This window comes from Haemaphysalis longicornis, unplaced genomic scaffold, assembly GCF_048455015.1.
Source record: "Haemaphysalis longicornis isolate Haplotype H1 unplaced genomic scaffold, Haemaphysalis longicornis Haplotype H1 scaffold_6, whole genome shotgun sequence".
Taxonomy (NCBI): Eukaryota; Metazoa; Arthropoda; class Arachnida; order Ixodida; family Ixodidae; genus Haemaphysalis; species Haemaphysalis longicornis.
In genome coordinates, this window is record NW_027526407.1 from 101,051,715 (window position 1) to 101,068,825 (window position 17,111).

The 17,111-nt window shown below is 46.6% G+C and overlaps 1 protein-coding gene across 1 annotated transcript in view; it reads left to right on the forward strand.

Moving 5' to 3' along the window:
- Nucleotides 1–2,766: 2,766 nt before the first annotated feature.
- Nucleotides 2,767–17,111, forward strand: part of LOC144141814 (venom metalloproteinase antarease-like TserMP_B) — a 35,254-nt gene continuing 20,909 nt past the window's right edge. The window contains exon 1 of the mRNA XM_077673305.1: nt 2,767–2,874. The gene's annotated coding sequence lies outside the window, so the exon portion shown is untranslated. The remainder of the gene's footprint in view (nt 2,875–17,111) is intronic.

Here is a 17,111-nt window from a genome sequence, read left to right on the forward strand (position 1 = left end):
GTAAGGCGATGTTATGTCTCACCTTAAGATATGCATGCGTCTTAATGATAGGGGAGAACCTTCCGCGGAAATTATTTTTAGAAATGAAGGCCTGTCTCCTCAATTCGCGGAGGTATATTTCTAAAACAAAGGTATAGCCTACCTTTCAACTTTCGCTCCACTATTTCCTCCCAGCCGCCATTTTCTTCTCCACTCTTCTCGCTCGCATTGTGCTTAACTGAACCCGTGTTTCCCGCGCCTATTTTTATTTAAAAAAGTCTGGTACTCCAGGTTATGTGCGTTGTGTGAAAATGAGAATGTCGTTTTCTTTTCGCTGAACACTGCGTAGACGTGGGATGCAGCAGTGTTAGTATTTTGGAACTGTTTACTCTATGTACACTTCTTGAAGTTTTTTTTTACCTTGTCGGGGCAGGTTGAGGAAGTGACATAGAGGCACAGTGACACCTTTTTTTAGTTTAGGTAGATCAAAAAATACTGTCACCCTTAACGGTTGTACCTGGAGAAACGTGACTCGTGGAAAATGGTCGCCTGTCAAAGATGAGTGTTACAGTTTTGTAATAACTGAGGAGAAAAGACGACAAAAACGACTGTACAGCGTCTACAAGTGAAAACAAAATTACACTGCGAATCACGAACTTGCCGAAGGTAACACTGTTCGGTGTTTACTTGTGTACTCTCTCAATCTCCAACGCTTATTTACGGGCTCATAAAACAGTAACAGCTGATAAAAAGAGAATGATCATTTGCAAAGTCTTTGCCCCAGTAAACGCGCTAGTGCAAATGTAAGGAATGCTGCCCCACTGAACTCTTAATGTCCAGTAGGAAATACTCTGTGTATTAAAATGGCCTCGAGGCTCTCCCTCTGGCATGATTAGAAGTTCTGGTTAAGAATTATGAGGAATAATAAATGTTTTATGAAAATTCTCTTGATTACGAACAGTTGTGAGTTCTGCTTAGACCAGTAGACATCGTCATTTTGATAGATGGGTAGACAGGCCCGCAGATGAGGGTTCCCACGTCCTGCAGGTGCAAGCTGCTTGGCGTTAATTTTTATGCCTCTGGGTATTTTAGGGGAACTGTAAAGATGCTGTGGGTAGAACAGTACTGCGGTGTTGCAGCAAGCCTACTTCAAGGTGAAACGAGTGGAGGAGCTTTAAACGTAATGGCAGTGCTTATTATGTGCTTCGAGACATCGCTACGTGCAAAGTCGTTCAAGTCAGACTGGGATGTGAAGGAGGTTATTCTTGGTTGTGGTCGTGCTGGTCACGTCATTCGTTTCTATTCCTCAAAAAACGTGTTTTATTAGTAACCTCAAGCGTAGTTTACGAACATGAGAAACCAACTAGCACATTTCCTTATATTTTTTTTGTTCATGGTGTTTCATTTAGTGGATTAAGATAACACAGTAGGAGGTTCGTAAGGGTGGTTTTGTGTCCGCAAAGTTGTTAATTTCGTAAGTAACGGTAAGGATTCCTTGGCGGTGGAGTTCAAGGGCACCAGCATGGGTTGCGTGATTCGAAGGGGAGGCGTTTGGAGGGTAGTAATTATAGTACGGAATCCTTGGGCTTGAAGTGACAAGTAAAAGTATCCTGAGAATGTGTTTGAGACAGATTTTGTGCGAATTGGTAACAATCGTAAGTTAGTCAGACGTTGCAGTGTACGCCGCAACTGAAATTGTCACAGTTACCGGAGGAGTTGGACATATATGGCAGTATTTAACCGGGGTTGACATATTTCTGATGGCGTCTTCGACCGCTAGGGGGGGGGGGTGATGCCTAGTGTTTCATCTTAGTGTAACCGCTGTATTTATTATTTAGGTAGTAAACTCTAGCGTTGCGACTGTAGTGGTTCAGATCAGAATGTGCGCTCTTGGGGTGGGGCCACTTCGATGGCCATCAAAATTGGTGGTGTATTGTCGCAACTTCTTAGATTGATCAGGTATAACACAAAGTGCCTTCTGAAAAGACATGCGATTTTTCTAGGGTAAATGAAAGGTAAGCTATTTCTGTTGATGTTTTAAGCATCAATGAGTTTTCATATTATTGGGCTAAGGTAGAAGGACCTATAGGGGAAAAAAAGAAGTATGGGAAGGAATCCTGCTAATAATGACTGGCCTCTTCAGCTGCATTGGCTTTTACGATAGTTGATTCAAACTGCAATACTTTTCTTTAAAGCTTCGTGGCATTTTATTGCTTCTTTATACCGAGGGGCAAATTAGGTATAACGCGCCACAAAAAATATATTCATAAACTAGATGAGGCAACAACCACCTTTGGTGACAGTGATGATTATTTGACGGCAATGATCGTTTGCCGGTGAAAATTACAGAAATTACGGTAGTGAACAACGTACATGCAATTGGGCCACTCAGTCAATCGACCAGCGAAACAGCATAATTTCGTGTATTAGGTAAATACGCAAAGTTGAACAAAAGGGAATCGTTTCTGATACAACTAACAAGAGTGGCTTCTCAGCCTCTGGTAACATTAGTGTGAATCGCTACACACCTGTTGAACCTGCAATCGTTCTTTAGCGTCACGGAAGCGAGCTGCAAGAATGTGTTCCTTGACCTTTAATGACAACTGTTTTCATTCCTTCGTTGCGTTAGGGGCTTTTTACGTATTTGCGTATTTTGCAGACACCTGATATTTTCACAAAATTTCACTTATTGTTAGTTATTTCACTAAAATGATTATTGCACATGCATAAATCTACAAAATGTTATTACAACAAAATGTTCGCTTCCCAGAGGAAAGAAGCTCAAGACGCACGCTCTACGCTGAAATTCACGTTGTGGCTGACTATTTGTATTCAAAAGCTTTTGGATTCGACGAAGCGGAACTAACGTATTACTTCGCTGTTTTCTTCAACGCGGTAAGCAAAAATATTTTATAAATATACCCAAAACACATAAACTTTATTATCGCATTTATACGTTTTTAAAAGTTCATAACTGTAAACGTATGCCGAAAGCGGTTCCCTCTTATACACGCCCGATTTGGGGATGTACTGGTTAAGTTGATACGTAAATCAATGTAATTGCGTATATTTGAAATTTTTGTATTGCTCGGCCTTTTAACGCGTTCTGGGGTTATTTACTGATATGGAATGACGTTTTGCCGGGTGAAATTACAGCATTCGTTCGGTCCGATCATAAGTCATCTTTTTGTCGGTTATATTGTCGGTGCCATTTTTAAAATGCAGATAACACCTATGTATATTTAAATAAATATTTGTGCCATGCATAGAAAGAGCCCAAATACAAGGAAGTGAGCTTTACAGGGTGCACATGTTAGAAATGTATCTGTCAATAAAACACACTCCCGAGAAAGAGAACGGCAACGCAGTAAATTTGGGTATATTGAGGGCTTCATTGCCAAGCTGCAAAAGCAGTGATTTCCTTTTGCGTACAGGACTGTTGAAGTTCAGGATGCTTTATTTTAATACACTCTATTACCTGCCCATCAAGTACTCTAGCATTCTTACGTCAAATGCCACGGCAATGCACGCTTGAATCCCCCTAGCCACCCCTCTTCGTATATATCAAAGCACAGTGTAGTGATGGCTGTCACCTAAAGACCAGGCACGAAACTACAGGTTTTCCCGCTCAATTTAATCCAATCGCCATACAATTTAATCCAAGCGCCAGCCAATTTAATCCAAGTGCCATCTAATTTAATCCAACCGCCATCGAATTTAATCCAGGTGCCAGCGAATTTAATCCAAATGTCAACCAATTTAATCCAAGTGCCAACCAATTTAATCCAGCTGTTTGAAGGTTGTTCAGGGGTGTTTTGTGCGGAATTCGGCGAGCTTTGCGGGCTTTGATGCGCGTGTTGGGATGAAAACGTGGTGTTCTTAATGGACATTTACTAACATCCGCAGATCAGGAGAGCGGTCGCGTTTGATCCGTAGGCGGCGTGTGGTGATCGTCTGAGAGATCGTCAGAAGTGTCGTCTGCTCGCGTATTGTTACCCAAGCAGATTTTCCAGCGCATTTTTACGCGAGCAGACGACGCTTCTGTCGCCAGCAGGCGATATTTCTGACGATCTCGCAGACGATATTATCATTCGTAAATATTGTTTAACACTGCATAAAAGCAATGAATTCTTGAAAATCAAAATGCAAAAGACCTTTATGTAATGTGTCTTTATCAAATGAAGTTATGAATGCATTGTTACGCGAAGATGAGACGGTACTTCTGACGTGTGTTATCGATGGCACTGTTGCACACGACCAGCTCACAGCAACGGTCTACGTGTGTTGGCAGGCACGTAGCCAGGATTTTTTTTCGGGGGGGGCCCCCAGGCCTAATTGCTCGAAACAAACTCTTTCCATGGCAAAAAAAAAAAAGAAAATAATTGCCCAGAAATATAGAAGGCACCTAATTATTAGAAGAGAACGACAACAAAGGGGAATGCAGCGCAAGAGGCGAGTTAATCCGAGATGGAAAGCGTTTTTGACACTGCAGTAAAGCTAGTGCGTGTGCACTTTCCACCCAATCTCCACCAAGAAGGGCCGTACAGAGCCAGTGACAAAAAGAGGAGTGACAACATAAGGGGGGATGCAAATGAATCAGGCGCTCAATCAGGGAGATGTGCGGCATATAAAAAAAAATTGTCAGACGCTTTCGCTACCCAACTTCTCACTCTCTGTCTCAACAACAGGCCGGCGAGAAGAACGTGAGCCATTTTATGACAGCAATTCTAAACAAAAAACAGACATATATTTTGGAAATCAGTTTTATTGAACACAAAGAACCAAAACATGGATGCTTTCATAATCACAAAAGATGCAAAATGCTAACATTTTTTTCTACAGCAAGCAATTTTAAAGAATGGCATTGCGATTGTTTTACTGTATAGTAAAAGTCAATGCAAAAGAAAAAAAAAACGAACATGTAGCTTGGCCGAAAAGAGCGGTTCACGCTGCAATTTTCAAACGTCGTGGTTTCTCCATAAACACACCGATAACTTCGTCGACACTGACTTGCATCCGATGAATGGGCATAAGAGCCAGGCCATTAAGCCGCTCTTCCGCCGTCCGGTTCGTCAAATACGTTTTCACTCTTTTGAGTGTCGAGAAGCTGCGTTCTGCAGCAGCTGTAGTCACTGGGAGCATTGCCAATATCTTGAGGAGTGCGTGAACGTTCGGCAAGAGGTCTTTGTCGCATTCAGCTAAAGCGTCCGTCGCAAAGCGGGGAAGTTCTTCCTCTTGCATGGCTTGCCATTTAGTTTTCCTGATTTCCCATTCACCTTTTAGTGTAAGGATATGCGTTGTTGTCATATCTCTGAGGTAAAAATCGAAGGCCGGCTGCACAGGTTCAAATTTGCCCTTGGAGGCGTGCTTTGGCGTCATATCTCTGAGGTAAAAATCGAAGGCCGGCTGCACAGGTTCAAATTTGCCCTTGGAGGCGTGCTTTGGCAATACAAATTGCAAAATTTGCAGTGTTTTCCGATGGTTTGCAAAGCGCCGTTTGAGGGAAGCTTTCAGGTCATCTACGTATGGAATGAAGGTGGCTCGCCTGTAGTAATCTTCCGCAAAACTACAACGGTAGTTTGCCTGGTATCTCTGTGTTACTACCACCCGTGGAATTTCGCACTTCACTCCGAACTCCACCGCTCTATCTTGACATAGAGAAAATATTTTGTGGAATTCTTCCTCCGCGTTAGTGCCCATCTCTTCGAGTTTAGTCAGCACCAGGTCAACCTGTTTGAAGGCGACGCTCATGTCCATAGCTGGGCTCTGCAGATACACAGACAAGTGGTGTGTGAGGCCTAGGAATGTCTCACTAACAGCGAGGCATAAAAGAAAGTTGAGTGAACAGATTCGCTGACGGAGGCAATGAGCGGTGGACACTGTTGCTTTATCAGGGGAGGTGTCCATGAACTCTTCAAGTGAGTGAACTATCTAAATAGACATTTATGGCAAAACCAGTATCATAGTATTGCTCAGAAGCTCACAAGCTGAGAATTACTAAGTTACCGATTCGCTAAAGCGGGCGTAACAAGCAGAGGCAATAAGAAACACAGGACCCACCTTCGGAACTTTAGCGAAGAAGCTTGTTAATTTTATCGTTTGTCCTGGCCGCTGAAGTTGAACCCTGGCTGGCACCTTCTGGCTGCGTGGCACCATGGCTGCGTCCTGTTGCGCCAGAGCGCCCCGACACAAATTTGCTTGGTCTGAAGGAGCGCCGAACAGAGGTGCCGAATCGGCTGAATCATGCCTCGCTGTGCCAGCCCGCGGCGAACATGACCTGGGAAGGAGCGCCGAGGAGTCGCCCTCCCTTCTCCCTCTTCGGCGGACCCCAGCAAGTCCGTTCGTCGAATTCAAACTGAGGACAGCGGAGAGTCCTACTTGGATAGATATGAACTGCTCGCGTCGACTCGCGGCTGAACCGGACCTCCGGGCGCCGAAGGCGTGTCCCAGCGGCGCGGCATTCAACGGAGTCACCCAGCTGAGAACTAATCCCACACTTTGCTTCCTTTCGCATGTTGCGCATCCACTAAAGATGCAATCAGCCGCGAAGTCACCGCCGTGCTGAGGCGGCCGCATGCCCAAAGTAAGAGCAGACGACGCCGCCCGTGTACACTTACTGGAGAGCCGCATATCCGCTCATTCCTGTTTACTCCTTCCGCCACGCGGGCGCTTGCCCGACGACACAGGCAGCGGACAAAAGGTGGTGGGGTTCGCAGAGGCGCCAGCGGGGTCGAACGGGTTAATGGGTCGTCAAGACGTCGCTTTCCATACAGAAGTCCCCTTTTCCTAGCTTTCGGTTAGCTTCCGCCGTCAGGTCGCGGAAAAACTCTGCGTCTGCGGCAAAGCAAAGCCGTACGCGTGCGTGTTCCCACGCCGCGCAGCTATCAGTCAAACAAAGCACTTGAATACTCCCCAAGTTGCCGCCACTGCACGGCGGTGATCCGTGCTGCGGTGGCTAATCCGCTTGTCGGCGACTTCGAGCACCCATACGCTCGGCGGGCCGAATGCGGCCCTAACAACCGTAGGTGATGACAGAAGCCCTGGGCGGCATCTCCCTTTCGTCGGCGTGCTGCGTGCTGACGGTTTCCCTCAATGGCGGCATGTGGCCGATGCCCGGGACGCTGTTGTTCAACGAGTCCCAGAGCGTGGGAATGCAGGAGATGCTTTTCCGGGACTTCGATATTGGTGGTCCCAGGGACGTCGACCTTCGGCAGAAAGTGCCACCGGAGGCGACAGACTTTCAGCTACGAGAAGGGGAAAGATGCCCTCTCAGTGTGTGTGCGCGCACATGCGTGCATTTTGAACTCTTCGGAATTTTTCCTGATTGGTGCCTCCCGACCACAGCGTGGAGACAGGAAGAACAGGGATGGACCAAACAAAGTCTATTTATTCTCGCGCCACCAGGAACGCAATGCCTGTTCACTCAGACCCTGAACATGTAAATACTAGTATAAAGCTTTCTTTCTTGATCGACTTGGTCCTGATGACTGCCCCGGCACGACACCAACCTCGTCCACTTCGATCACGATACCCCGCAGTCGCAACAACATGCTCTTGCTCTTAATTCCGCGTTATTTTAAGTCTGTGGAAAGTTATGCGGCCTCACAAAATAAAGTCCTATTTAGTTGTGGGATAATAGCCGGCATAAGCGTAGCTTTTAAATAATACTATGGTTGATTATTTCTTTTTATCTCTGACGACTTTTGATCATCATCATCATCATCATCATCATCATCATCATCATTATTATTATTATTATTATTATTATTATTATTATTATTATTATTATTATTATTATTATTATTATTATTTACAGATACTGCAGGTCAAAACTTTGATTCAAGCAGGAGGGGCTTATACAAAACATAGGAATCAAACGAGTACGAAAGGGAACACAGGCAATAAATATATCAGAAACAATTCATGGTACCCTGCATTAGCATCATTAGTATCTTTATTTGAAAAATCAGCGAAAGTAACATTATTTTTTTCCATTTTCCTGCGCATGCGAAACAGCTGTGTGATTGCCCGCAATTGCTTGGGGAAAGGAACCTGTCGCTTTCTAAAGTAATTACGAAGAACTTGTAAGATTTTGGCGTTCTGCGTTCATGTGCATTGCTGTGTGGTGACCCCTGCGTTACCCCGCCGAACTATTTTGAAAGTTGGAAAGCCTCCTTTTTAGTGTTCTCTGCAACATGCATATATTTTGTTGAAAGCAGTGCTCATTTGGGATTTTCGGCGTTCTGCTGCAAAGCGTACTGGTCATAAATTGGTTATTCTTAACCGAGACCAACGTCATCTGCAGTTCTCTACCACCTGTACCTCTTTAGGCGCAAAAAATGGAAGCAATCACTTATGGAAGAGAAGCCCGCACCAGCAGGGGTCTGCACGGCATTATGGAGAGTGTAAAAAAAATATCCGCGGACTGCGACAGGCGTCTTCAGGATATCATGAGTCACTACGACTCAAATCGTTTGAAAACATGGAAGCGAGCTTCCAAAAATATAGCATTTTAGCGTTAAAATTACGAAGAAAAAAAATGTAGACAGCTGTGGGCTTAAATCATGAGTAAGGGACTTAAGAGGGGGTCTTCCGGCGCGGGGCAATCGGCACACGGGCAAATGTGTTGGGAGCTTATGAGTACGGGGCTTTCCAAAACGGGGCATAAGGAGTGGGGCTTCCGGCGCGGGGCTTTTGAAATCGTGGGCTTTCGTGCACCACCCGATTGGGGTGGCCGTACGCTGAATTTCTCGGCGAGCGTTGCTGTGCTTTCGGAATTGAAGTGCTTTCCGAATAAAGGTTCTTGGGTAGCTGTTCTTGGTGAGCTCCTTGACTATTGTTTGTTTTTCGTTTGTTTAAATGTGCACACCACTACTTGTACTTGTGCCTCTATTCTCTGGCGTTAAAGGCCGACTGGACGAATTTCGGGGGGGGCCCGGGCCCCCCTGGGCCCCCCCCTGCCTACGTGCCTGTGTGTTGGTAAATGTATATTGAGCTGTTCGCATAAGACATTTTGCCCATAATGGATCAAGAATCACCACGTTTTCACGACACCACTCGCAACAAAGTCCGCAAAGCTGTGCCCAATTTCGCCCAAAACGCTCCTGAACATTGTTGTGGTACCTGGATTAATTTTGTTGGCGCAGAAATGAAAGTGGTTGGCGCTTGAATTAAATATTCTATGGACATTTGATTACCTGAGCCGGAAAACCTGTAGTTGTAGTCAGACTTGAGAGTGGTAAATAATCACTTAGACATCTCATCACTTTTACCCCCCCCCCCCCCCCCCCCAGCCGATACTGCCGTTACCCGGTTTTGGCCTAACGGATTTGAAATAGGCCCCTTTAATTTACTCGTTTTCATGACACACGATCCGCGCATATTATAAAATTGCATGCGGTCATAGCGGCTATTTGACTCGACCATGTGAAAGAAATTCTTTATTTAGTGGGTCTTTCCATTACAGCACACAAGGAACAAGTGAACAGTCTTACGACACCTCGCGATATCTCGAGTTGTATTATGTAGCGATCGTACGAATGTGGTTACATATTCTCCATGTTAATGGCAGCGCGAACAAACGAAAAGTTGTGTCTGTCATACGCTGCACATTCAACGCGACTGATGTTCTCAATGGCCTCTTTCGCGGCGTTGACAAGCATGGAGCGCCGGTGTTGTTTTTTTGTCACACCTGCTGGCGCGTTCAGGAGCGCCTGTCGATGTTCCTCTAGGTAGGCCTTGACATTGAACTTGAACTTCGAAAATACCTCTTCAGTTGGATTGAAGAAAGGGCTGTAGGGCGGCAGTCTTTGGATCGTGTGTTGGCTCACGGCCAAAGCCGCCACTTCCGCCCGTCGATGGGCTGGAGCATTGTCAAAAATAAAGACCGCCTCGCCGTCGGGGTCCTGTTCATGTGCTTGCTGTGACGCTTCTTCAAGAAATTCGTTGAAGCCTGCCCAGTGTACTTTGTCGGCGATACTCCAATGGACGATGCCGTTGGCCGACATACAGAGCAGGATGTTTACATTTGCCCCTCTCGTGCCCGTCACAAGTTTTACGGCTGGAGCACCTCTCTTCGCTCTTGCAAAACTCCGCGCACACCACACATTAAAATTGGTCTCATCAATGTAGTAGCGTGACACCGTCGTGCCTTCATTTTGAAGCCATTCTGCGTACTCCCGGCGCTTCGCCTTGACTTCCGGGCTGTTTCTCTCTACCGGTCTTAGCGTGGCCAACTTCAGGGAATAGCCGTGACCATCTAACAACCGGTCGATGCTGGAGAAACTAATCTCAAGGTCTGGCATGGTTTCGATGAGGGCAGACCGAATCTGAGAAAGCGTGAAAGATGGGTTATTGTCAACAATCTCGGTCAGCGCGTGTACGACGGTCATGTCGAACTTCTTTGACGAACCGCCACGTTTTCTTGCGGTGCTGCGGTCTGTTGCTGCAATGGATCTAGCCGTCTTGACGTTTATGCGAAGCGTCTCAGCGAGAAGTTTTAAGTCGCCACCACGCCGATAAACCTCAACTATCCGGGCTCTGTCGACATTTGAAACGGAGTTGTACTTCTTCTTTCCTTCACCCGGCGCTTTCTTCGGTCTTCCTCGGGACATTTTCAAACACCCGCAGGCCAGGACAGCGGTCTTTTTACTCCGTCGGTGCCGTGTGGTGATCGTCTGCGAGTTTCTTAGACGTATCGTCTGTTCCGGTATTGTTACGCCACCCGACTTGCCAGCGTAGTGTAACGCGCGTCAGAATTATCGTCTGCTCCTTGCGTAATAATGCTTTAAGACATTTCGTTGGTAAAAACTCATTAATGCTTTTTTGCAGTGTTAAGAAATATTTCCGAATTATAATATCGTCTGCGAGATCGTCAGAAATGTCGCCTGCTGGCGACAGAAGCGTCGTTTGCTCGCGTAAAAATGCGCTGGCAAATCTGCTGGGGTAACAATACGCGAGCAGACGACACTTCTGACGATCTCGCAGACGATCACCCCACGCCACCTACGGATCAAACGAGACCGCTCTCCCGATTTGCGGATGTTCGTAAATGTCCATTAAGCTACGCTCATATGATATTTCGCACGTAAGACATCAAGGAACCCCACGTTTTCATCACACCACAGGCATCAAAGCCCGCAAAGCTCGCCTAATGCCGCACAAAACACCCCTGAACAACCTTCCAACAGCTGGATTAAATTGGTTGGCACTTGGATTAAATTGGTTGGCACTTGGATTAAATTCCCTGGCACCTGGATTAAATTAGATGGCGTTTGGATTAAATTAGATGGCACTTGGATTAAATTGACTGGCGCTTGGATTAAATTGTATGGCGATTGGATTAAATTGAGCGGGAAAACCTGTAGTTGTCATTAGGCGATGTTCGCGACTGGCAAGGACCGCACGAGCATAAAAGTTACGTCCAAATATTCAATGCTGTGTTAACCAGGGGCGTCTTGGCCACAAAGCGTTGCGTTTTTTTTATAGTTTTTATACAGCCACTTTCACCGTATGTTCCAGGTATAACAAGTGTTGCTCTCTCCCCTCATTACCGCTGGCGCTAATCATTGAACTCTTTGCTCTCGTAAAACAGCGCAACAGTGCGCATACTGGTGTTGCGTCCTACCTACTTCTAGTAGCTGCGAAGTTCTGTAACGACGTTACAAAATAAGACATTCATAAGTGTAAGAAATCATTTTAAATTAATATTATGAAGAGTAATTAGCAGGAAGACCGGATAATCTCGTGGCATCTTGATGTTGTCAGAAACACATTTCGTCAGCATGTTGTTATGGCGAAGACAGGCGCGTGTAAGAGTTGTTGCGGACCATTGGAGAAGCCTGCCTCCTGCGTTGGACACAAATGGGCCGATTATGCGCACAACTGAAATAAAATACGAACTACCGAATAGGACAAGAGGGCATTATTCAAATTGTTGCAACGCAGTGACTAACGTTTCTTCCTTTACTGGTTCTTCTTTCAGTACACCCATTTTAATAACTTTACATGGAGAGCATGCACCATCAATGGCGTGCCAATTATATTACGTTTCGTTTAGACGTCAGTTTCGCTGATTCCGTTCTACTCATCCGACTGGTGTGTTTTAAATGCAGAGCATTTCTTAGCCTCGCCTCTTCCTGCGTCGGACGGTGTCAACAGCTCCGCGTCCGCAGCAGGTGCGCCTCTCCTTCCCTCCTCTCTCTCAACAGCAGCTGGCGCGCGCATGCGTCGTAGTCAGCCCGTTCGCTCCGTCGCGGTCTCGGCGTAACAGGTGCGTGATAGCAGCGCGGTGGGGCGTGAAAGGGCCCGCGCTGCTTGCGTATGCGCGCTCTCCCCCCCGTACTGCTCTCCCTCTACTGCGCGCGCATAAAATATAGCGGCTAGCGGTCGCTCGTGTTTCAGTCACTGCGTTGCTCCTTCCTTCCTTGGTTGACGCTCGTGCCCACGTTTACTCGTGTCTGCTACTCCAGCATCACGGAAGAAGCGATGGAAGCAACACTGCCTTCAATCAGTACTGAGGCCCCAATGCTCTGCATTTACTCGTGTTCCCCTCGCGGGAAGCCGCGGGAATTTTTTTTGCACTACGATGCTCACATAACGCATATTTTAATATCAGTAGTTGCTACTAATGTTCCCAAAAAATTCTAAGGTGAGATGGCACACTCGAACGCATCCCCTCATATTAATAATGTACTCGATGTTGACCGCAAGATCACCCGCACAAGGAACCGCAACGAGTACTCCTTAGTTATTCCACGGCTTCAGGAAGTTTTAAAATGGCGCAGCACTAGTTTTCACTCGAACTAAATTACTCGTAACATGTTACTTCATTACTGTGGCTGATTTTCAGCCCACCACTACATTCCGCGCACTTCGTCCAAAGAAACCAAATGATGCGCCATACTTGAATGATGAAACCTTTTTGCCGTAGCGTTACTGCCTTCAGTTTTGATGTGTCATATACGTCCCCCTTAACCGGTCTGTTTTCACACATCACCACATTAGTGTTTTGCTAGTGGTGCATAGATGATACCAGAAAAACCAAAATAATCACGACGCGACCGAAGGTACTATCGCTTCGTTTAAGTGTACGAAAAAAGTATACGAAAAAAGTATCTCACATTAGGAGTTTCGAAGGGGCATTTAGAATGACGTAGCGAATAGCAAAACTATGCAAAAAAAACTCTTGAAGGTACACCTTGCAGCCGCGTTGAATGAGTAAACGTTCCGTGCTCCTTTATCCTCATATAGTTCGGTGTCCGCGTGACAAGCAATGTGAACCATGGTTGGTAGTGAACAATGTACTTGCAATTCAGCCATGGCAGATGAAGCAATGTCTACGTGTTATCCACTGCTTCCTTATCGTCCGTGGTGGACGCCGTTGACGATGTATGCCCCTTTCCGCTTTCTCGACTTTTGGTAATATCTATCCATCGTCAAATCCAAGCATATCTCTCGATGCCACAATAAGAAACGTAGCAGTCGGCAGACGAGATGAATAAAGTGAAGTTTGGATCTTCGCGTGTGATCATAGTGGATTTGGTGACAACTAACTCCGGAGCAAGAGCTCCCACAAGGCACCGACGAACCGCTGGCACCGAACCATCTCGTCTGACGAGGGCCTGTTCCCACTATAAGAAGAGACGGCTAGGGATACTGTGTGGTTGACTGGTAAGCCGGCTGTGACCGAGAGTGCACAGGCTGACGAAGGGGGCTGGGGTGAGGCGCGGTTCATTTTTGGTCGCGGTTGAGATTGGGCTTTCCCACACGGATGCCCTACCCTCAAAAAATGCACCCACGCCGATGCGATGAGAAGGTGTAGGCCGGGATAAGACTGATGACACCGCAACCTCCGCAAAGACCTGACAAACCCGCAGGACAACTGAAACAAAATACTGTTCATAAAGAATGATTTAATCCCAATTTGGCTTCATCAACTTAAGCAATTTTTACTTGCTAATCATTCCTTTGTCGTTGTTGGTGGGGGAGGCCTCTGATGCAATCGGTGTTTTTTTTCCTGTTCGTTTCCTTTTCGGAACAATACGCAGCACCAAGACCGCCGTATTGCGTGTAAAACGAACAATTCGCACATGTTGCACTACTGGTGCAACGCTGGAGAAACAGCAGAGCTGGCAGCCCATGCCCTCTCCTTCCTTCGAGGACCAGGCTGTCCCATCTCACATGTACTTCCGGACTGGCCGACGAAAGTTCTCCATGACCGCATGTCCGTATCATTTTGTCCGCGGCATTCCCACTTATCCCCAACTGAATCGTATTAGCACGCGGTACAACCTTAGGCTGCCGGCTTCGCGAAGTCTGCACCGGTAGCACGAGCAGTCTTGTGCCCTGTAGTTAGGCGCGGACACGGTTGAACTGTGTGCTTTTTTGGCTAGCTACTCACGCGGCGCAAGCCTACGCGCAAGCCTGCACGACGCCATGCCACCTGACTAAGCTCAAGCTTAAATATCTGTGCTGTTAAGAACGGCTTTCGGCCTAGTTGTAGCAGTGAGGCCTATGGGACCGAGCGAGAGAAAAAACGAACAAACGAACGAACCAACGAACAACGAACGAGCGAGCAAAAGAACGAGCAAACGAACCCTCACGTGAAATCTAACGGCATGGCTACGAACAACAAAGGAAATTATTATGTGCGCTGGGAATGCGATGATAGCACAATCGGATAGGCGCCGGTTTGAGAACGCGAGGGACCCAGGTTAGATTCCCACCAACGCAAGCGTTTTTTTTTTCAACTGGAGGTTTTCTGTTAGCGTAACTTACGGCTGGAATGAACACTGCCGCCACTAACATAGGCCACGAAGGCGTTTGTACACTCAATGCACACCTACGTGAACTCCTTAAGGAACACTGACAATACGATATTGGCAGCTCCATGTAGATGGCATTCGGAAGGATGAAGTCTGGATGTACGGCGAGTGTATCAGACACGACAAGGAGGAATAACTGTCTCTGGCTACATTTTCTAGAGACATGCCGTGTGGATATTTGTGCTTTAACGATTGTAAATACTTGTACTATAGCCCTTTTCTTGTAACAGTATTGATTGTCCCATTAGCATTCGTAGGTAGTATACCTGTGGTACATGATTAGGGATAAACAACTGGTCAGACATTGTGATGCAATGTATCTACGCTTTGTTTAAAGTGTTTTCACTATTGGAAAAACGCCCTTCGGATTTCTTCGTGACAGTATGGTGTGTGCACAAAATGAATACAAAAGGGCTACAAAGCTACCAATCACCGTCTCATCAGGATGGCTCCGGTGACATATTTTGTTGCTCCTCATGCTACATCCTATCCCATATATGACACAGTCTTTTCCTAACCGACAATGTGCACTTATTACGGGCTCCGCACTAAGCTAGCGACTATCTACTTGCGTAAAATATCGAATATGCTGTCAAAGATTCTTAGCTGAAAATCATAAAACGAAGTTTCCTTGGTCTCACTGATGGCGTGTCGCAACTGAAACGCGCTGTAGGAAAGCACACTTTACACAACTGGAGGGCGAAGGATGATGGTGATGGTTGTGATGACGATGGAGCAATTAAAATTGCTTCCGTCGTCGGAATGAAGCCTGGTTTCCTAGAGTGCGAAACCGGCGTCGATCATCGCAGTCCGGTAGCTAAACACTTCGTTTGGTTCGTAGAGTGGGCTTTGCCTTTGGACGCTGGATAAGTACTTTGGCTCTGTGCTGCAGCAGTTTGGATTTTGGAAGAAGGCTGTGGTCGAACGAAGATTATGGATAAGAGGGTGGTCAGAATTCTCGTGAGGGATTCGTTTTCGGTCGTCTGCGTTGTAACTCCGACTCTCAGGCAGGTCGCACTTTGATCATTGACGTTTGGAGTTTGACTCTCATGAAATTCGTAACAGCTCGAATAAAAGGGACGCAGGATTGCAGACACGGAGAATAGATACGGGCGCTGAATACCAACTGTTTAGTTTTTTCGACTGTTCATGTTTCATTCACAGGAGGTTTTCACATTGATCGTTGACGCGTTCACTTTGATTGCAGTGGCTTTGGCTTTGGAACTTCTGTTCGATTTTCGCGGAGAAGAAAGCTTCGCGTTTCAACCATCGTCGGGGTTATACAAACGGGAATTAAGCTTTTTTTGACCTTCCGGGTATCGTGGAGACCTACCTAAGTGAGCGCGCCCTTAAACAAGAGAAGCGATGCGCCGAAAACCGGTCGGACCCGTCACTAGTTCAGCACTGCCCCGAAAGATGGCACGACCGCTGAGAGCGCTGTAACCTGCTGAAACGTTAAAAGGGTATCCCCGAAGGAGCGCGCGCTAGGGGAAGAGCAATCATGTCCGAGGTGCAGCCTGGGTGACGTCATCAGAACAGCGCAGCCGTGACGGAGCATGTATCTCAGGTTGGGACTATTGTTGTCGCGCTCCGTGAGGGCGTGTCGTTCCGGAATGCCTTGGGAGACCCCAAATAAGCGCCTGTGCCTCGTTTACGGGCACGATGGAAGAATATACAGGGTGGTGCGACGATAATTAGAACACTTTTATTGTTTTTTCCTAAACGAACCGCTGCTTGGTTTGCGCTCAAATTTCACACGAAGGTGGGATTTTGTAGTCTTTTTTGTTTGAAACCGGGAAAAATGACGGTACACACTGGCTATTCTGAAAATAAATAAAAACGATTTTCGCATATTGGAAAATGGCGGCTGATTTGTACGTGCGAGCCAGCGCAAATTGATCTAGAACGACGGTGCAACCTGGTGTGCTTAGAGCGAAACTCACGTTTGGGATTCACGGTAGGAAGGAGCCACATGGTGCAGCAGACGATCAGAATATGCACCTAGGAAGGAGCCAATTGAGCTAGCAGACCATCAGAAAACCCGCTTTCACGTGTTCTGGTCGTCTGCTACACAATTTGGCTCCTTCCTACAGTGAATCCCAAGCGTGAGTTTCGCTCTAAATACCCCAGGTGGTGCTGTCGGTCCAAGATCAATTTGCGCTGTCTCGCACGTACAAATCAGCCGCCATTTTCCCATAGGCGAAATTCGTTTTCATTTCTTTTTCCAGAATAGCCATGTAAGGACCGTCATTGGTCGCGGTATGAAACAACATAGACCACAAAACGCGACCCTCGTGTGAAGTTTGA